Below are 23,197 nucleotides of genomic sequence, written 5' to 3'. Positions count from 1 at the left end.
TGGACAAGCTTGTACGAGAGCATGTAGTGGTAGGTACCTTGATAAGCTAGTTTATGCTTTTTTATGCTAGCTAGCATGATTTGCTATGCAGCTAGCTTTCATAGTAATAGCATGGCAAGCTATGTACAAGCGTCATATGCTAATTTGCTGGGCAAGCTTGTACGAGAGCATGTAGTGGTAGGTACCTTGATAAGCTATTTTATTCCTTTTTATGCTAGCTAGCATGAGTTGCTATGCAGCTAGCTTACATAGTAATAACATGGCAAGCTATGTACAAGCATCATATGCTAATTAGCGGTGCAAGCTTGTTCGGAAGCATGTAAAGGTAGCAACCTTAATAAGCTATTTTATGCTTTTTAATGCTAGCTAGCTTGATTTGCCTTGCAGCTAGCTTACATATTAATAGCATGGCAATCTATGTACAAGCATCATATGCTAATTAGCGGCGCAAGCTTGTTCGAAAGTATGTAAAGGTAGCAACCTTAATAAGCTATTTTAAGCTTTTTTATGCTAGTTAGCATTAGTTGCCATGCAGCTAGTTTACATAGTAATGGCATGGTGAGCTTTGCACAAGCATCATATGCTAACTTGCTGTGCAACCTTGTTCGAAAGCATGTAGGGTAGGTACCTTAATACCGTATTACCCGGCATAATCTGTTATGCCGCAAAATTCGCGGGTCACCAGATTTTCAGTAACACTTGCCTGGTCCTTTCCGGTATGCCGGAAAAATTGAGGTTAGGAAAAAAAATACTATAAAAAATATATGTTCAGATAAAAAATAAATATAAGTTCTATACATATCTTATTAGTATTAATAAACATTTTAATTTTGCAAAAATATTTACTAACACCGTCATTTGTTATTTTAACAAGAAAAATATTATTTAATAAAGAATAATTTTTAAAAATTATATTAAAACTAAGTAAGCAAGCATCTAAGCAGCAATTTACCTCCCGCTAAAGAATTTACCATAGCTATTCAATAACTAAAAAATAAACATACTTCTCTAAAAGGAACCTAAAATAATTTATTTGAAAAAATATATAAACAAGTCGCAGTGACGATTATTGCTTATGAATTTGATTACTTTATTGGCATATCATTAATCAGTTCATAATGACCTACCATAAATAAGAAGCACATATTATAGGCAATACATTTTTTTTAAAAGAAGGTTACTTTCGAGATTTATTTATTTTTTTCCTTAAAGTGATTTGCTTTCTGGTTGGAACTGAATGGGGAAATTTACTTTTGTTTTGTTGCAAAATAAACCTCGAATCATACGGCATGCCGGAAAATTCGAATTTCCCAGCATGCTGGTGAACCTTGCTTTTTTTCGGCACGCCGGATAATGAGGGGTAATACGGTAAGCTATTTTATGCTTTTTTATGCTAACTGGCATTATATGCTATGCAGCTAGCTTACATAGAAATAGCATGCCAATCTATGCAGATGCTAACTTACTATGCAAGCTTGTTCGAGAGCATGTAGTGGTAGGTACCTTAATAAGCAGTTTTATGCTTTTTTATGCTAGCTAGCATGATTTGCTACGCAGCTAGTTTATGTAGTAATAACATGGCAACCTATGTACAAGCATCACATGCTATCTTGCTGTTCAAGCTTGCTCGAGAGCATGTAGTGGTAGGTACCTCAATAGGCTATTTTATGTTTTTTTAACCAAGCAAGAATGAGTTGCTATGCAGTTAGCGTACGTAGTAACAGCGTGGCTAGCTATTTACAAGCATCATATGCTAACTTGCTGTGCAAGCTTATTCGAGAGCATGTAGTGGTAGGTACTTTAATAAGCTATTTTATGCTTTTTTATGATAGCTACCATGAGTTGCTGTGCAGCTATCTTACGTAGTAATAGCATGGCAAGCTATGTACAAGCATCATATGCTAACTTGCTGTGCAAGTTTGTTCGAGAGCATGTAATGGTAGGTACTTTAATAAGCTATTTTATGCTTTTTTACGCTAGCTAGCATGATGTGCTACGCAGCTAGTTTACATAGAAATAGCATGGCAATCTATGTCGTAGCATCATATGCTAACTAGCTGTGCAAGCTTATTCGAGAGCATGTAGTGGTAGGTACCTTAATAAGCTTTTTTATGCTAGCTACCATAAGTTGCTATGCAGCTAGCTTAACAAGTAATAGCATGGCAAGCTATGTACAAGTATCATATGCTAACTTGCTGTGCAAGCTTGTTCGAGAGCAAATAGTGGTAGGTACCTTAATAAGCTATTTTATGCTTTTTTTATGCTAGCTAGCATGAGTGTATATGCAGCTAGCTTACATTGTAATAGCATGGCAAGCTATGTACAAGCATCATATGCTAGCTATCTGTGCAAGCTTGTTCGAAAGCATGTAGAGGTTGCAACCTTAATAAGCTACTATATGCTTTTTTATGCTGGCAAACATGAATTGCTATGGAGCTAGCTTGTGCGGTAATAGCATGGCAAGCTAGATTCAAGCATTTCTGTGATTATTAGCTGTTCGATCTGATTCGAAAGCATATAAAGGTAGAAACCTTAATAAGCTATTATATGTTTTTTTTTATATTTGCCAACTTAACAGGCTTAGTTGGCCAAAGTTTCTGTAAGCTTTGGGGAAAAAAGCAGCATGACATGCTATTGTATCACTAAGAAATGCTCATTTACATCACAATCTTCTGTAGATCAAGGATAGCCACAGAATCAGACCCGGATCTTCATGCCCACAGGCCCTGTAATGCGGGGCCCTACACCCTAAAGGGAGCACAAAAGCAGGCCCGTTATTTAGGGGGTCAGGAGGGGCAATTAAGCCTCCTCCACCCCCCCCCCGACTTTGTGAAATCAATTTATATTTCCAAAATCTGCACATGGTTTGTTGTTTCTCGCTATAATATGCTGAGTATACCCTCCCCGCCCCCCTAGCAAAAATTTGAAATGACCCAGAAAGCAAGAAAGCGTGAAAGAAGGGCATATCTGACTTTTGGGCAATCAAGAGACAGGTATCAATTGCCCCCCCCCCTCCTCTGCGCTGATTTTGGAAACCACCTAATTTGTATGTGTGTGTGTATTTTCCTGTTTTGCCCCATAAAAAGCATTGAGTATATACCCCCCCCCTCCCATTTGTAAAACTTTCAAATGACGGACCCAAAGCGGATCTCTTTTTATAATTTAAATTCTTTTACAATTTAAAGGGGGGGGGGCATAATCGCGTGAAGGAACACACTTTTGGGCGGAAAGAACACTTTTAATTGGAGAGTTCGCAGAAAGTACTTTAGGTGCAATAGTATTAACCTTGCGTTACCTTCATGATGGTACTAACCCAAATAAACAGAAAGAACTTTCCTTCTTTCTTCTTAAAATCAGTCACGAAGTTACTGCAACCGAATTCATGGATAGGTGTAGAAATTTATAGAAACCACATATTTATCTTTATTCTTCTTTTTTAAATTTTCCTCTTTTTGATTTTATATTAATTATTTTCTATTTGGAAGGGAGGGGCAGCAGCCACCCTATACCCTCTCTGGATACGCCCATGCCGAGTGATATTCAAAATGTATATAGAATTTACGCAAAATATAAATAGTTCAATTCGGAAATTTCCTCCAGTATATTTAATTTATTAAACGTTATTATTATTATTATTATTATTATTATTATTATTATTATTATTATTATTTCAATAACACGTTCATCACACAATGCGTTCGTAGTTAAAACTTGCCTTTTAATGTTCATTTACTAATTAAAGTTTCGCTATGCTACATAAATAAATATGAACTCTGTTTCTGAAAATCGTATGAACTTTGTAATAAAAAAGTTAGAAGATGACCACAAAATCTTCGAATTTTAGCGTCGGTTACCAAATTCAAATTTTTTTGACGCTGTGTCCCAAATTTTTGTATTAGTACGGAGGGAGTTGGAAATTGGCTCGTACAAGAAGCAGGGGAGGACCGCCCCGCCGGCCGATACGCCCTCCCGCCAATGCGCCTTTTTTGCCCTCACGTCTAAACACTTAAAAAAAAAATATTCAAATTTATTTTCTTTTTTGGAGCAACTTCCTTATTATTATTATTATTATTATTATTATTATTATTATTTGAGCAAACAAGCCGGTTTCGACTTCACTTAATTTTTTTTTCTTTAACCCCCTAATCCTGTGTACTAGCTTCTCCCCCCACCCTTTTTTTTCCTTTTCTTTACACTTTTTTTTTTTCGCTTTTTTTTTGTGTCCTTTGGAGGCCCAGGTTGGCGCCCTCTTGTGGTTCTCAGTCCGCTCCTGACAAGAAAATCTTATTGGTGTTATAAGATAACTCAAATTTTTGGTTAATGTCCAAAAATAGTCCATAAGTAATCATTGCCTGCATCATAATAAATTATAATGAACTGTTTGACTTATTTTAGTATTGTTATAAAATATTGTCCTTTGTCATTTAAGATTTTTTTTAAAAACCAATAAAAAAATTGCTACTCGATGCAGTGCAAAGAACTGCTAAGGTAGCAGAAATGATCGCCTTATTTTTATACGAAAATGCTTAAGAAAAAATTATGAATAGTCAGGGGTGGCCAACCCCTTAAGGGCAAGATGCACCCCCCCCCAGAAATATCACGAAGACCCCCCAAAGCAAAAGCCCCCCCCCTCATAAAACTTTCAATGGCGCAGTCTGCGGTTGAGTCCCTATTTTAAAACATGATGGGACTCAATCGTTTAAGAATGCTTGCTGTGACACCGGTGCCTGTTTTTTTAACTACGCAAAAATTACAAGGAATTGTCCCAATTGCCTTAACAAAAAACGAAGTTGAATACACACGCAATTATATTGAAGAAAATACACAATATGTCCCCAAAACTATTTAGAAGTATCCCCAAATCGTTCCTGAATTCTGGGACATGTCCCCAAACTGAGGTTCAAAAATACGCTCACCTTGACTAAAAAGGAAAAAGTAAATTAAATTTGACACATATTTGAAAAATGAAACACTTAAATGAATCCAGAAAAGAAAGTTTAGGTTTGCACGTGGATGTTGAAAAAAAAAAAAAAAAAAAAAAACTGGAGACTTTTCTGTTTTCCCGTCTCACTGATTAACTGTAACTTTCTTCTTTCACTGGCGCCACCAGCGCGCGGAGTAAAAGCGAACACGTGGTCTCTCGTAGAGACTCTCTACGCTTTAGCCGTGGAATTACGTTATTTAGGAGGTAAGTTTTATAATTTATTTTACTTACAGTTATTGCAATCTCTATCATAATTCTCGCAAAAATCTCTTCATTACGTTAGTTAATTTACTAATGTGTGTGTTTTTTCCCACGGCCAATTAACATGACGGGGGAATATTCCATAAATGTGCGATGTGTTTTATTTTTTTAATTTAGTCTTATATCGTGCGCTATTTAATTTAATTTTTCTGTGCGTACTGCAACGATATGTTCTAATTTTTATTCCTCATTTCAAGTATTTCTTTTTACGAAAGTAACTTTTCGATATAAACATGTAGGAAATAAAAAGTTTAACTTTATCTGCTTGTGTCATTTATTATTACCCTAGATTACGATCCATAATTCGTAACCATTTATTCATAGCATGAGAAAGATCAAATGATACCATCTAAAAAACCCTTAAAACCAGCCAGTTGTGTAGTTCCTCAAAATGTAGTTTTGGATACATACAAGGGTTTTGAATAGGACAGTAAAAACCTTGCCAACCCTGCTTTCATTTGCACACATGCATAAGCAAAATCGAAATTTGTTTACTATTATCAAAAAAAAAAAAAAATTAATTAAAATAAACTCATGCATACAAATTGAGATTTTAATCAAGAATTCTACTTCTGTGTATTTAAGTAGATTAAAATCAAATGCATAAATAAGTTGAATGTTCACATTGAATAAATGTTTAATATAAAATATAGTTTTAGACACTTTCGGATACTAGGGTTTTGGACAGGACGGTAAAACCAGGGTTTTTACCATAGTGTCCAAAACCTTGCCAACCCTGGTTACAAGTGTTTATCAACTAGTTTATTTCTGTTTATTATGATCTATAGTCTAACCTCTGAAAAACAAAAAAAAATTTAAAATTTTTTGTTTTAATTTATTTTAGGTTTTAATTTATAAGAATGTCAAAATAATTCTACTTCCTTAAAATAATCTCTTGTTACAATCATTTTTATTCAATAAATTATGAATATATATATAATAACCAGAGTTATAACAAACACTCATAGTAGATAGTCAGTTCTTGGGGGGGGGGGGGGACTGTTATTTTAAACATTTTTGACTCGATTTTTAACAATTTTATAACAAATTTTAGTCTTGGTATCCATGTCATAATTACTTATTTTGCCTTGTGAAATATCAGAATAACATTTATTATCAATTAATTTATTTCGATTTCCTTGTTTTATGTGAATGGCTCGAGTGACCACAGATGCTGCACAGCACGAGATAAGACAAGTCAACAAACTTCTTTCAGGTCAGTTTAAAATTCTGTATGTAAACTTTAATTCAAGAAAGAATTGTTCAGTTGAAGGGGGAGAAGATATTTAAAAAGAAAAACAAATTATTTTGAATTAAATTTGCCTTTTTTTGAGTTGGACATTATACTTGACTGTTCTGAATTCTATTTCACAAAATATATTTTATCAATAGATTATTTTTTAGTGAGAGGTAACACTTTAAATTGAAGTAGATAAATTCAAGCCGCCTGTTGTCTACTTAAACTTCTATCTCCAGGTCCTGATTTTTTAGAAATTTTTATTACTGTGTCATAATATCTTTTGTTGGGCATTTTTGTTGCTGATTCAACTTACAGCAAAGAAAAAAAAAAAGAAATATTAAAAAATAGAAAAAAATTAATTCGAATTTTGACATCATAAATTCAAATTATGTTTTTTGCAATCACGAGTGTGTATGTAGACGTGTGTTTGTGTGTAGGCATGTGGTGTAGGGGGTATGTGTGTTTGTGTCTGTGTGCTGATATAAGTATGTATGTATGCGTGTGTGTAGTTGTGTATGTATGCGCGTGTGTGCAGGACATGGATGCAACCTGGAGATGGCTTTCCCTATAGGAGCAGCATCGTGAGCAGCCGTTCGACGGTGATGGTGCGGGGGGGGGGGGTAAAATGATAGGGATTCAAAACAGTCAAGTGAGAACAATAAGTAATCGTGATTGCTCAGAAAAATTTCTATTTTTAATCTCATCTTTTGAAAATGGATATATGGTTTGGCTTATCATTCCAGCAAGTTGTTTTAAAAGATTCAGTATATTTTCCTTGAAATGAATATTAATTCATTTGTGGTTAATTTAAAATGATTTAAACATAAAAGTATGCAATGCCATGACTTCATGAAATAAACTTCGCTCCATCATAACAAATAATAAGAACCCAGCGGTATACTTATTCTAAAGCTTGTGTGCACCTGTGCACAAAATAACAATTTCTTCAGAATATGCTGGGCCCAGCCTGTTGCTGGTCTTCACATTTGTATTTGATTGCAATCAGATGCTACCTATTTCTCTAATGCACCTTTAAATTCTCAGAACTCATCCTCGTTTCAATCCAAAAAATATACGTCACAAAGCACCATTTTGTCACCTTATAAAGATTTGAAAAGTGCAATATTGTCTGTAATTTCAACAAGAGCTTCAGATTTGACAACTACCTGCATGAGTTATTTAAAACAACTTAAATGTATGCTAGAAAATACAGGAAATATTGACAAAGATGTTTTAGAAAGGCTAAGAGTTGAAATTGAAAAAAATAATGAATTAAAAATCAAGAAAATAAAAATAGTGGGAAAAGAAAGATTCCATTCAGAGGAAGTATCTGGAATAGAAACTGCTAAAAATATGCTTATGAAGCAAAGTTTAACCACAGGTGCCTGGGTATAAATATTACGCCTAGAGGAAACAAGCAAGAAAGAATTTATCGCCAAATATATGGCTGTTAAGGGCAGGGCCAGATTTGGAAGTGTGGGGACAACGAAGCAGTGGAAGCCCCTAATCAGGGTTCGAAAAGATCATCATAGTTTCGGAAATATCTGATACTTTGATATATATCCTTATATTTTTATATGTATATATATATATATATGTATATATATATATATATATATATATATATATATATATATATATATATATATATATATATATATATATATATCTGATTTTTTTGGCCCTTGAAAGTTAGGATGTTTTGTAAAACCTTTATTGCAGGGTCCCCGGGGCGGTAGCCCTGCCTGCCCTCCCCTAGTTGAGGGAAATATTATCAGATGAAATATTTTTTAGAAATCCGAGATGGGAGTTTTTTTTAATTTTTCCTGATGTAGACAACATGGGTTTCATTGAAAAACATCAAATAATAAAAAAAAAAATTAGTGGGCCAGAATAAAACTATAGAGGCCATTACTTTTTTTTAAGAATGACAAGTATGAATATCATGCATTGAAAGAAACCTTATTAATATTTTGTCAAATTTACTGTTAGCACTATTTTTTTTTAATTAAATAGTTAAATTTTGTTAACTGACTCTTAAGTCTATATTATCACACTGCAATGAACAAATAGTATGCGTTTTTATCGCTTCTTAGACTTTATAATACCCATTTTACCCCCACAGGCTACCCATTTTCGCCTGCATGGGGTAAAATGGGTATAGAAAACAACACTCCTCTCAAAAAATAAATTTTATCAAATTATGTATGAAAATCATTTAATTCTACTCATAACATATGTCATGTATACATAACACAAAAAAAAAGAAAAAAAATATTTTGACAAAAATATTTGAGTCAAAATCCAAAAGTAGGCCATGGGTTTACCCATTTTACCCCACCTGACCCTACTAACCGAATATTCGGTTCCAACACAATTCAATATTTTGCAACCAAACAACAAACATTTAAATATTCGACAATTCGTAAACGAACATGTTTTTTTATACATGAAAGTTACTATCGAAAAAATCACAATACAACATTTTTACTTATTAATTTTATCTAAAGTAAATTTAATGTAAAAAGAAAACGTATATATGTTAAATTTTAAAATCTTATGACACATTACATTAGCCGTACTAACTGCTTTAAAAACTATTGCACACTAGCCAGAAAAAAAAATCATAATGTTAAGTTGTAGTTATAAATATGCAAAATCAATTTATTGCTTAACTTTTTATATAAAATACACAGCTAAGAAAAAGAAAGGAGAACACTTGGTTGTCAGTTATAGACTAAAAACCACCTGTCTGTCCTAAACCCAACCCTGAATAACACTTTATCAGTTACCAAAAAGATTGACAGATCAGAAAATTACTTGAAAGAAATGTAATTTATTGATATTTTAAGCAACTTGGATTTGTATTTGTAAGGAAACAGCATGACATAACATATTATCGTGATTAACAGTTACCAAATTGTATATCAGGAAAGAAAGTAATTATCCATTTATGCGGATGCAGATAAACATAAACCAAATTAGCCATTTACAGTATTAATTTATTTTTTCTTTTGAAATGATTAGTAATAATTATATTTATTGTAGATTAATTTACATTACCCAAAATGGATTAATATTTTCAATTTTGAATTGCTGTAAAATGTAAGCAAAAAAAATTTCAACAAGTATTTGGTATTTATTCTGCAGAATATGGTATTCAGTGCAATTATATTTTTTGTGATACAATATTTCATGTTGAGGTTTTACAATCTGATTTGCTCGATTACTCTCGATATTATAACAATCCATTAAATTTTATCCGCTATACAAATTAGAGTGGAATTTTGTATTTCAGTAGATTTTATCTTAATTATAGTTGTGTAGATTGTAAAAATTGAATACATCTTTTTTTATTTTTTAATTCTTTATTTCCTTGTGTTTTTGAGTTTGTTAACTTTGAATCGTATTCCCAGTCATTGGATTATTATATTCTTATTCATATTAGTGTCCTGCACATGTCAGTGAAGTGCTGTTATCTTTTTTTTCTTTAGCAATATTTGAATTTGATGCTATTTGTCTTAATCAGTGTATTTTAATCTAAAACAATGTGTCTCAAGAGTCAGCATGTCAAATACAGTTGAACTTGTTTAATAAGGTTAAGTTTAGTTATTTAAATTAAAAATTTCATTATAATACATACATTAAATTGAAAGCAGTGATGTTACCATCAATTTTTCTGAGGGTAAACTCCCGGTAATCCACTATACACAGTATGTGTACGCGATCATATGCATAATTTGAAAATTTTTGAAGCTTGAGGGCATATGGAGTATACCCTATGGAAACACCACTGATTGAAAGTCTTGGCTCAGATGAACAAAAATTTGACTTCTTTACTTAAAGTGTTCATGATTAAATGCTGTAATTTCCTTTTTAAGAAATAATACAACATTTTGTAAGGTAGTAGAAGCATCATTTTATATTGAGAAAAAAATTAAAGGCCCGTCCATTTGTTTACCTGTGGGCATTTCAATTTACTTAAAGATAAATCTTCAACTTATATAAATTGCAACTTATTCAGCGATTATCCATTATCACCTTCCTTTTTCAAATGTATGTACAACTTTCTGAATGTACGACTAATTAGATTACAATAGGTATTAGTAGTAATATTTTTAAAAGCATTTCTTTTTTTTTCACAGTTATCACTCATTCACGATTCTTACGAATAATGGCTAATTTGAACAAAATCCTGGGTTTTTTATATTTCGCATTTGAGTTCAACTCTCAACATGATGGTAGTTCAATTTTACTGTTATATCACTTCAATAATATAACAAGCCAAGTGTACTGAATTATTGTACTAAAAAATTCTTTGTGGTGATATAAAGTGCCTTCTTGGAATACTTATTTACCTTTTGATTAGGGGAAATTTGGAAATTATTTAATATGATAATTTGGAAATTATCATATTAAATTAATCTTACAATTTACCACAAAAAGCATCTTATCTCCTTTCTCAATGCAGCAGCTGATGCGATAGAAATCTCTGTTTCGAAGGTTTTAGACAACATTAGATGGTTTATAATTTTAACAAAATACTGAAATATTTGGCTTCCTATTTAAATTTTGCACTCATATAAGTTAAATTTTAGACAGGGAAAATTCAGGGAACTTTAAAAATTTCTATTAAAATTGGAAATTTTACTATTCCAATAGAAATTCCCAATTTTAGAAATTTAAATTGCTAAACGCAATGTCTAAATATATTAACTACAAAATAAATAAATAATGAAAATGAAATAAAAAATTACATTTTTTTATACCTAAGTAAATATTAAAATGTCTATCATAAGAACAATAGGTTACATTATGTTTTTATTGACATATAGCTTGAATTGTACAAAATTAATTCAAAGAGATTGAGATAAGTTGTCTATTCTGTTCAGTTTAACTTTTTCCTTTTAAGATGTAAGCAATACATGGTTAAAAGTTTTTTTTAAATAAAAAGTTCGGCCTAAATGTCAGTTACCATGCTGCTATTTCAAATATGATAAATTTTTCTTTACTTATGCTTAATTGTTTTTCCCCCCTGTAATGAAGCTATCAGCAAATAAATGTTAATATTAGTGTTCTTTCATTTTAAAACTGCATATTCATATAGGGAAAACACTTGAAATATCCCCCCCCCGGACTTGAGTGGTAACCATGTTAATGAAACAGAGAAAACTTCATCGCAATTTTTTCCCCCAATATTTATGAAGCATGGAAGTACATTGCTTGTACATGCAGCAAACAATAAGCGTCATGATTTTTCTAATTGTGTAATGATTATTAATAAGGGCTGTAACAAATACTTTTTTGAGATATTTATTGCAATTTCGCAAATTTATTTGTTAAAGATAGCCAAATGTTGTTAGGTACAAAACATGTTCTTTTTTTTGGGGGGGGGGGCTGAAAGGAAATAAACTTTCAGAAAGTTAAGTTGTTTCATCCCCTCCCTATCCGCTCATCCCTTTATAATTATACTTCAAGGCATTTGAATTAATTGTTTGTTTTCATATGTTTCTTTTATCTATCTAGGATTGGCAAAAGGTGCAGGAAAGTTAAGTGGTGTAACTTCTGGCTCTTCATGATTATGAGTTATCTTTTTCCCGTTATAATATATATATTTTCTGTATTACTTGTTTCAGAAATAAATGTTTCTTCTTATAAATTGGTGTGTATATTTTTTAGTCTTTTTTTAGATTGAGTTCAACTTGCTGAATAAAATCCCATATGTGTATAACAAGACCGACACTAATTTTATTGATTTACTGATAAGTAGATACTGATATGTTGTTAAACGATTTTTTTCAGGCCTAATGCAGCATTTTTGTAAGGTAAAATTTCTACAGGTCATCTTAGAACAAAAGAAACACTAAACAATGCAAATCGTTACTAAATAATTTACATTAAATGTGCATTGTGAAATCCTGAAATAGAGGATGGATTTGATAACTTAGTGTTTGTGATAAGAATATTTAAAAGTTATTTATTAAGCTCCAATATAATAAAAGAATACATGAAGGTTGAAATTTAAAAAAATTGTTAACAGTTACTATTTAAACGTTAATTACTTTTTACATGAACCTTTTTATTATTTTTTAAATATATATTTTTTTAATTGCTGTAATGCAGCATTATTAGTTTCATTATTGATATTTTAATGAATATACAAAAAAATTGTTTCATACATAAAAATAATCTTCACAAAAAGGAGAGGAAGTGTTATACAACTCTGCCTTTTTTATGGGGATGCTACTCACTAAGCTTCAAGATAATGATCTGAGAGTACAGTGAAAATGTATTATATGCATGTTACAAAGTCATATACACATAGCAGTAATAAAGAACCAGGAGTAGTTCAAAAGAACAAAAAAAATGGTTAACATTTTCATTTCTTCTTCAAAACTAGAATTCAAAAGTGAATACAAATTTTTTTGGTATGATTTTTTTTTTTTTTTTTTAAATAGAAAACCAATTAATTTTTTGTAGGGGAATTTCAAACAAGGATATTTTTTACAGTTCAACAAATTATGAATTGATTAATAATCAAAACAAATAAAGTTCCAGCCTTCTGGAGCTAAAAACGTAAGCAAACATTAAATGAAAAGAGGCATGTTTTTATTTTCAGGAAGATTATTGTAGATTTTTCAATAAGAAATGTACACATTTAAAAGTTTTTCAAAAACTAATTTTTAACTTTTAATGTTGACAATATGAAAAAGCCGACACTGAGAAGTATAATTTGGGGAAATTTTGAAGAAGTATAAATAAAGTTATCTTACCAGCAGCCAACAAAAAAAAAGTTCTAAAACATAAAAACAATACGAGAAAAGAGTGGTAGAAAAGCCTAAACTAAAAGCATCAGATTTTAAAAATCATGTTAGGAAAGCAACTGATATGGAAGGTAACTGGAAAAAAATGCAGCTGGTGGTAGTAAATTACTGCTAGAATAGCAGCAAGTGGTGCTAGTATTGCTGCTAGGCTAGCAACTTGTTCTAGTAACACAAACTAGAATTTGTATGCTAGCTAGCATTAAAAGTAGGCCAAAACAGTGCATGGCATGCCAGCACTTCTGCTAGAACTAGCAAAAAATTAAAGCAACACATGGTAGAAATCTTGCTAGAAAAGCTTAAAAACGATCAATGGATGGTTGCTAGCAAAGAAAGAATAGCATCTGGTGGTAGTACATTTCTGCTGGAATAGCAGCAAGTGGTGATAGTAATTGCTGCTAGGCTAGCAACTTATTCTAGCAACACAAACTAGAATTTGTATGCTAGCTAGCATTAAAAGTGGGCCAAAACAGTGCATGGCATGCCAGCACTTCTGCTAGAACTAGCAAAAAATTAAAGCAACACATGGTAGAAATCTTGCTAGAAAAGCTTAAAAAAAAAAGCTCTGGATGGTTGCTAGCAAAGAAAAATTAGCACCCGGTGGTAGTAAATTACTGCTAGAATAACAGCAAGTAGTGATAGTTATTGCTGCTAGGCTAGCAACTTATTCAAGCAACACAAGCTAGAAATTGTATGCTAGCTAGCATTAAAAGTGGGCCAAAACAGTGCATGGCATGCTAGCAAGTCTGCTAGAACTAGCAAAAAATTAAAGCAACATGTGGTAGAAATCCTGCTAGAAAAGCTAAAAAAAAAGCAATGAATGGTATCTAGCAATGAAAAAATAGCATCTGGTGCTAGTCAATTACTGCTAGAATAGCAGCAAGTGGTGCTAGTCAATTACTGCTAGAATAGCAGCAAGTGGTGCTAGTCAATTATTGCTAGAATAGCAACTCATTCAAGCAACACAAGCTAGAAATTTTATGCTAGCTAGCATAAAAATCGGGCCAAAACAGTGCATGGCATGCTAGCAAGTCCTTTGCTAGCTAGCATAAAAAGTGGGCCAAAACAGTGCATGGCATGCTAGCAAGTCCTTTGCTAGCTAGCATAAAAAGTGGGCCAAAACAGTGCATGGCATGCTAGCAAGTCTGCTAGAACTAGCAAAAATTCATGCTAGTTTATGCTGTTTTACTTGCTGGGAATAAGCACGTAACGCTATGCTAGCAAAGAAATTCTAGCATGAATTTTGACCTGGGTGGCGTCAGAAGACATGTTAACTTTTCCTTCAAAAGTTATATCTTAGTAGGAAAAGAATATTGAGCATAATTTAAACGCAATAAAATTTAGTTAAAACAGAAGTAATTTAAAATGAACTCCACAACTGGATAAGTTGTATTGCAACCTTTTAAAATGCTTTTTTTTTTTAAACAATAGGAGCAATTTTCCATGTTATTTTTTCAACCCATGATATTTGCGGAAATATAATTTAATCGCTTTACTCTTAATTTTAGTTCAATATATAATTTTATTTGTTATTTTAGCGTACATCACTAATAATTTTCATTTGCAACTATGATGGATTACTCATAGCTCCGATTATCCTAAAGGTCACCACTTTAAGTTTTTGTTGCAAAGAAACTAATGCTAAGAAATTGTTTCGGAATATTTGTTCAGAAAACGTTGATACTGATCTCCTATTCGGTACATAATAACGTAGAGAATTTTTCCTTTGTGAGCAAAAATTTAAAAAGCAAATTTACGCAAGTTTTTGTAATTATTATAAGATATGATAATTGAACGTGAACGTATTTGTGTGTATGTGTGTGCAATCGTGCATGCTGCCGCATCAATTCATTTTTCTAATTTCTGAAAGTAGTTTTAAATTTTTGTAAGAGATTAGAGGTGCGAGCAATCTCTCCTCCTTATCCCAACTTGTATGTGGAATCCGTTGAATCGAAAACACAGAAAAATCACCAAAAATGTTTAAAATCATATATGTCCTAATTAAATGATATTTATTTAAAAAAAATCATATAGGAATTTTTCCCAAAATTTATTTAAAAATTATTTTTGCCGTTCTATTTACTTTAAAGTTTTGAAACAGCTTTAACAGTATTTCTTAAGCTTTTAAATGATACTATACGACTGTCGGAGGAATTCTAAAAAAATCAAATAGCTAAAGAAGTAAGTAAAGCTTTAATAAGCCTTTGCATTATTTCCCCCCTCAAAAAAAAAAAAAAAAAAAAAAAAAAAAAAAGTTTGAAAATTTCTCAAAATTGGGAATTAGAAATTTTCGATTTCAATTTAAGTTTCCAAAAAAAAAAAAAAAAAAAAAAACGGGTATTGTCAAAGCTTAGCATCTGTACCTGGGGAGGTGCAGATGCAATAACAGAAGCTACCCCCGATTGCAGAAGCAGCGTGACGCTTCAATGTGCGTCGCGGATTCCTCAAAAAGTGTGCAGACTGTTTCTGCAGCGGGGGGTGGGGGACCTTTCGAATTTTTAAAATTAATTTGAATTCAGAAATTTTGAATTCAAATTATGTTTTCGCAATCACGAGTTGTGACAGGACCCTACACATTGGCTACTACCCCACTCGCTTGTTTCTAGAAACAGTTCCTGTCCCTCCTCTTGGGCGATTACGTGTGCATAGTTGTGTATGTGTAGGCTTGTGTGTGTGCGTAGACCTGTGTGTATGCACGTTGGTGTGTGTGAGTGTGTATGAGCGTGCGTGTGTGTAAGGACATGGACACCACCGACCAGGAGCAGCGGCTACCGGGAAGAGTCGCGCCTGCAGAGGACGGTGGGGTTGAAAAAGGAGCCAAACATCAAGGACGGTCAAATAAAAACAATTAGCAATCGTGATTGCTCAGTAAAAATAATAATAATGATTGATGTTAGTCCGAAATATTATTGGAAATCTATTGCGAGTCACAGGCTTACAGGTGGGGATATACAAAGCCCCCCCCCCATTCTATTCTATAGCTATATATAGTAGAGTCAAAAATAATGTGTGCTTTTTTTTGTAAATGTATTGCAAAATTTTAATATTTACTTAAAATTTCATCTACACTTTGCATGTATTTCCTAGTACTGTGGGGGATTTACTATTTTATTTTATTGCGAATTTTTTCTTTATAGTAGTTAAACAATTTCGAAGCATCAGTACATCATGCTCGAGAGGACGTCAGTTTGTCAAATGTCCCCCCCCCCCCAATATTCGGAGTTGAGGGATAACTGTTATTTCACGTTAAAGCTAAAAACAGAAAATTAATTTTTAAATGAAATTTGTGTGAACTGTTTGCGATAAACTGCTCCATTAATTTAACTAATTTTGAGCTAATTATGAATTCGAGATAAAGCTTTTATTTTACTCCTTGGAATGAGTAAATTTTGACATTTTTGTAGTTTTTTGAAAAGCTCTAGTAAATTTATTCATATTAGTAAGAACATGAAGTGCATCAAAAGAAACGATTTAAATTTAACCTAACTAGAAATTTCCCAGGGTAAAATCGTGAGGGGACTAATTTATATATATTAGAGGAGACTACTCACGCGCACTAGAAGCACAAAAAGAAATAGGCTGATATCAGTAGTCCTTCATTGAGAAGAACTTATTTAACTATATTACAAAACTAAAAATGGGCTTTTTCACTCCCCAAAAATGACCTGTGGGTTAGGTGATGAAAATTTGAAAGTTCTAGGGTAATAAGCTATTATTTTGCTACTTAAAAAGAGAAAAAAAATTGTTAATCAAGTAGTAGAAGAGATATAAGCCTTTGAAAATTGAAAATACAGGTAAGATTCTTTTGCGCAAGTTTAAAACAATAAGGGACATACAAAAGGTCTGTTTAAGCCAATGCTCCAAACATATTAATCATTAAATTTGTAATTAAAGATATGCCGTGAAATAACTATAATTTACTTCATCTGAAAAATACGTATTGAAAAGGATTTTAATTTTATAGGGTCTGTTGGGGTAGGTGATACCCCTTTTGTGAACAGTTTGTTTTTGAAACCTTAAACAAAAGTTTTGAAAAAAAAAAAACTTATTGGGGTTATATTATCTTGGACGTTATTAATGAACTAAAGTTCATCAATATTTTCTAAAACAATGCTTGAAATATTCTTAACGATTGTATTTAAAAAAAATCAGATTGGTGTCCCACTTATCCCATAATAAGGGGTAAGTGGGTCACCCCCCTTTTATTTAAATCAAGCATATCTCAAAAAGGGGTGAGGAGGTTTTACTTGATAAAGTATGTAAATTTGTAGTATGAATATTTTTTTTTATTAACGCATCTATTTACGAGGTATTTACTGTCTTTTAAATCTGTAAGACAAAACATTTTTAAACAAAAAACAATTACATCTATGAAATTTATTGAAAGTTTATAGGTACATTTACTTTTAACATTAAACGGTGTGTTCAACAAACGTAATACAGTTGATTAAGGTCGATTTCAGTAAATTAGCCAAAACTATAAGCTGAAAAAGAAATTAGAAACACTAAATAGCTGCTTCTGTTTAAAATGTGCTAAAGACGAACACAATCATCATATTGGACTTCATCCTCAATAATAATTCCAACATCCTCTGCACCTGGCCAATAGAAACTCATCATTTCTATTCGTTCTTGCAATAGTATTTTTTTTTTCAACTTGTATCATCAACTTCTAACATTATAACTACATAATACTTTATGGTTTACTTTGATGTAAGTTTAACAAATACATAATCACCAGCTTTAGCAGGTTTTGTAGCTGAACTATCAATTTCTACTAGGTCATCATAGTTGTCTTCTATTTCACTCGTACAAATATTTAATCTGAGTTGCTTTTGATTTTAAAATCCTTATTATAGGGAGATCCACTTACCCCATACTGAGGGCCACTTAAAACTTATAGCAAAAATTTACGGGTAAGCTGGATCCCTCATTTTAGACATTTATGGATAATATTTTATACAAAAGTTCTTGTTGCTGTTTGAACTTCAAGTTAAACTATACGTAAAATTAATGGTCATAAAAACATAATAAAAACTAGCCTAGAAACACTTCTTTGAAAAATGTTGCTTGAACTTGCAAAAAAAAAAAAGTTGTTAGATTTTTTTTGACTAATTGCTATGACCTAGAAAAAAAATTCTACGAAACCCAAATATATGCAAAACCACTCAATGTGATAAAATTTAACATGATCAGTGTAAAAAAGTTTAAACACTTCATTCACATTTCAGTTTTAGGGAATGACCGACTTACCCCAGTGACCCACTTCCCCCAACAAACCCTATTTCTTACTTTCGCAATTAGCGGGGTTTTCTTTGAATTAGTTATGGTCTGTACAAATTACTATTAAAATACTAAGAATGATAAACTCAAAAAAAAATAAATAAATAAAAAAAAACCATTACACAAGACGTTTGTTTACAGCTCATAGAATATTTTGTAGAAATTTTGGGTTTTTGTAAGCATTTCATTGAAATGTAATTGCAAAATGAAAAAATTCTTATCGACATGCAATTAAATTTCTTTGATGAATGGACATTTTGATCACCGGTTGCACAACTGGGCGACAAGTACTGCTTCAGACAAAACGAGGATTCAAAAAAACCGTTGTTATCGCGTAATGTTGTTCGAGTCTAATAGGAGAGGGTGGGGCAAGATGAGATACTTAACCAAAAAACAGCTGTGGGGGCAAGTTAAACTCATAAGTCAATTAGAAAACTATGTCATTATTATCTCTCAAGTATTATAAAAGTATACAATGTGACTCAATATCCTAATTCCAACAGAAAAATGTTGACGCATGTTTAAATTCGACGAGTCAAAATCCCATCTTACCCCACCAGGTGGGGTAAGATGAGAGTCAGGGTTTTTCATAAGTCACAAAGATAAGCAGCTTCATCGTCCTTATCCTCCTCTCCTGCACACGATCAATGGGCCTATTTCTTGCATTCGCAGCACCTAATCCATCCTTCTGTCGATTGGGAATATAAATGTCCACAGTAAAGGCATGCGACATCAGAAGGCTCAGACGATAATGAAGATCGGATGGTTTCCCTTTAAGTACAGTTTTTTGTTTTAAAAGTTTTTGACTCTATTCTTTTGTTTTTATCTTTTGACGACCAACTTTCGTTGCTGTACTAGTTGATGGGGTAAATGAAAAAATGTCATCCACAAATCCCTTTTTTACGTTTCGTTTCTTCTTTTTTCCTCGATTTTCTCCTCGTCCTGCTTAGATTTTTATACTTTCTTCTCCTTTCCCTGCTTAGACTTTCCAATCTTCTCCTCTTCCTGCATAGATTTTTCCATTTTCTTCTCTTATCTATCTGCTTAGATTTTTTTATTTTCTTGCGTTCCTTTTGAGCCTTCACCACAAAAAATTCCTTTCTTTTAGTCCGCAAGAAGATCTCCTTCTTCCAAAGAAAAAATAGTTTTCATGGATCCCAAAGGCTTAACTAAATCTAAACTTGTGGTTTCTTTATTTGAATGAATTTTCCAGCTGTTGAAACAGTAAGAACACCTCTGTCCAATTGCTGCTTTTAGCTTCTTTCACTTTTCTATGGAGTGTAGCCCGTGGTACATTATAAGTTCGGGATGCTTTCTGAAATCCCATTCCTCCACTCACTATGCATTCAATAGCATGTTGCATCGATTCCAGTGACCAAATTCCCACATTCGTCTTTCTTTTCACTATCTTAAGAAATCTCAAAAGAATAAGAACCAAATCGCAATACATGTGGGGGTAAGATGAGATAGTATTCCATCATGCCCCTCGTATAATATCTCGTCTTGCCCCACTGACGCCATTTGGCGTGTTCACTGTCGACTCAAGTTCAGGTTATAAATAAAATTACATTAAATAACTGTAAATTTATCCTTTAGAGTTGCGGATTACGATTATATGAGAGTAAAAACGATTAGTAAAATGGTACTCACCAAACTACACTTGGAAAGGTGTTAAAACAAAATAAGAGCACAGCGAAACGCACGAAAATCGAGAGAAAAACTTTGTGCACTGCAAATGCAGCGCATAACCAGGTTGATTCGACCAACGTGGTTTCTGCTTCTCCCAACGCAACTACTTGACTACTTTTCCGAGCACCCACCATCCTAGGAGCTTCAATATCTCATTTTACCCCACTATTCCATCTTGCCCCACCTTCCCCTACTGTAGCGTTTTATCTTTTTTAGAAACAAGTAATTGATAATTTGATGACAATTTCATTATCTGAAAAATGATAATTATAAACGATTACTTTTGCAATGGGTCAGCTGCTCAATATAAGCACCAAAAGCTTTTCATAAATTTGTGTCATGAGCAATAATTAGAAATGGCATTTCAGTGGAATAATTTCATCATGTTCCACTGGAAACGACAGATTGACGGGAGTTTCTAAATTCGTGAGAAAGTTTATCCTTCTAAGAACTATGGAAAATCCATTCACTTCACGAGCTATTGTTGAAAAAATACCAAAAACGAATCTTTCAATTTGTTCAAGTCAAAGTATTTACCTTCCCCCCCCGCAAATCCTTAAACTGTAAAAAACAACCTTACACAATTTTGTACAATATATGTCAGCCTCGATGGGTATTTTTTTGTGTCGGTTTAGCAATGTTTTGGGGAAAAAATCATGGTATCGATAAAGAAAATATAATGAAACGCCGATTTTACGGTTCTCAAGATACTGATTTTAAAAAACGTAAAATACGGGAAACACATAGCAGCAAAACTGATGATAGGATACGATGAAAAAACGTTAAATGTGGGGAAAACGTAGATTTGGGGGACGTAAAATCGGGGTTTAACTATGTTATTCAACTGCAGAAGGTACTACAACTAAAGGTGAAATATTTAATTTGACGTGCATGTATTAAAGCGTGGTGCAAGAGGAACGTTGTTCTCCTGAAAACTTAAAATAATAACGAAAAATCTAAAAGCCAATATTTAAATCCTGGAGGCTTTGAAACAACGACGGTTTGACATAGGTCCAAAGAAAAAAAAAATGTTTTTATTAAAAAAATTATGTTTCGTAAATACATTTTAAAAAAATTTAATATTATTTGTTGTGTAAAATTTTGTTTTATAAATATATTTTAAAGAAATTTGGTTAAGTAGTATTTTACTAGGTCTACTTAGCCGCAATAAGTATTTAGCAATCAATGCATCAGTATGTCAATTTCGCTCGAGGTACTCGTGTAAAATGACGTGTATATATTTATTTTTAATATACGTGTTTCTTGTTGCCCTTTTGAAGGAATCAAAAAATCTTTGGGGCACGCTGCCAGCTCATTTCTTTTTTTTTTAATTTTTAAATAACTTTAACAACGTTCTGCAGGCGCTTTAGGGGGGAGGGGGGATTGCAGGGACCCCACGGTAATTACTTAATGTCTAAAATTAGACCTCATTTAATTTCTATTCGTTATTGCTGAACAAAAATAACATTAACTTCAACAAAGATAACTACAACGTGATAACTAGAATAATACTAATTGAGCGAAATGGATAACGTTTAATTGCGGATAAAATGACATAGCTTTGTTATTTTACTATATTTGGCGATCTGTTATTTTGCCATGAGTGACAGCATTCTATTGACAAACTCACTCGTCAGATTGACGTTTTTTACAAGGTTTAAAGTACACTAAATACAATAACGAATAAAGTATTTACCTACATCGCATTTAATAACTTTTTAATTCGAAGCAAATACACGTAAACGGATACAAAAGAACAGTTGTCGCGAACTTCAAAACTAAAACGCAAACAAATTCTTCATTTGAACACGCAAACACGTTACGCAAAATATGAAACACGGAAACTACGCCATTAGTAGAGTCTCACTGCTGCCAACACAAGAGCATAATCACATACTGTAAGGTGTTACCACTTTCAGAAATATCGAGAAATGTTATGTATGTCATTTAAACTCTAGCATGCAATTTTACACCAGGTTCCTCTATAAATAGAGAGACATCTCGATAATACTAGCTAATTGGAGCCGATATTATCGCGGCTGTAGGAAATCTCATTTAATAGAAAATGTAAAACCTAATCGTGCGCGTGATTTTCATTTATTTTAGAATAGAAAACAATGGAACGTTTTTTAACGTAAATAAAGTCATGTTTTGCAAGTTAATGAATTTAAAAAGGAAATCAGTTACCTGGTAGAGAAGTTCAAAAAGCAAATTGAAATTATTTCTCAGACAAAATAAAATATTTTTACATCCATTTTGCAAAAATAGCACAAATCTCAAGGAAATTATTTAATTTCTTGTATTTTTGCGTTAATTTGTTAAACTTAGATCTATAGGGTCTGGTGGGGTAAAGTGGTCATAAAATCGTAGGTTTTCAACTTATGTGAGTAATAGATACAATAAATTCTTTAAACATTTAAACTTTTTTTGTTTTTATTTTACATTGCATTATTAAAGAACACAGTACATTGAGTTGCAGGAAAATAAATATTGATTTAAGTAGTTTTATAACACTTTCTTTTCCCTTTGTACTTATGACCACTTTACCCCATGGGGTGGGGGAAAGTGGTCATAGCATGGGGTAAATTGGTCATAGTTAAAAAATACATGCAAAAACCATTACAAACTACCCTAATATTTGTATATTTCGGTTATTTTTACAGTTACAAGTACATGCACAAGCATATGTGCGTATACACGAGTATATACGTGTGGTGTAAACATTAGTAAACACTTTCATATATGAGTAGATACATGTACGCATCAGATACATGCATGCACGTGCCTACTCAAGTATATATATGTATACAAGAGTATATAAGCATGCATACATGATTACTAAAGGAGTGTATACGTGTCTACACGAGTATATACGTGTCACGTGTACGTACGGGTATATACGCGTGTAAACGAGTATCA

The sequence above is a fragment of the Uloborus diversus genome, chromosome 3 (genome assembly GCF_026930045.1).
Source record: "Uloborus diversus isolate 005 chromosome 3, Udiv.v.3.1, whole genome shotgun sequence".
Taxonomy (NCBI): Eukaryota; Metazoa; Arthropoda; class Arachnida; order Araneae; family Uloboridae; genus Uloborus; species Uloborus diversus.
This window is presented reverse-complemented; position numbering follows the sequence as displayed.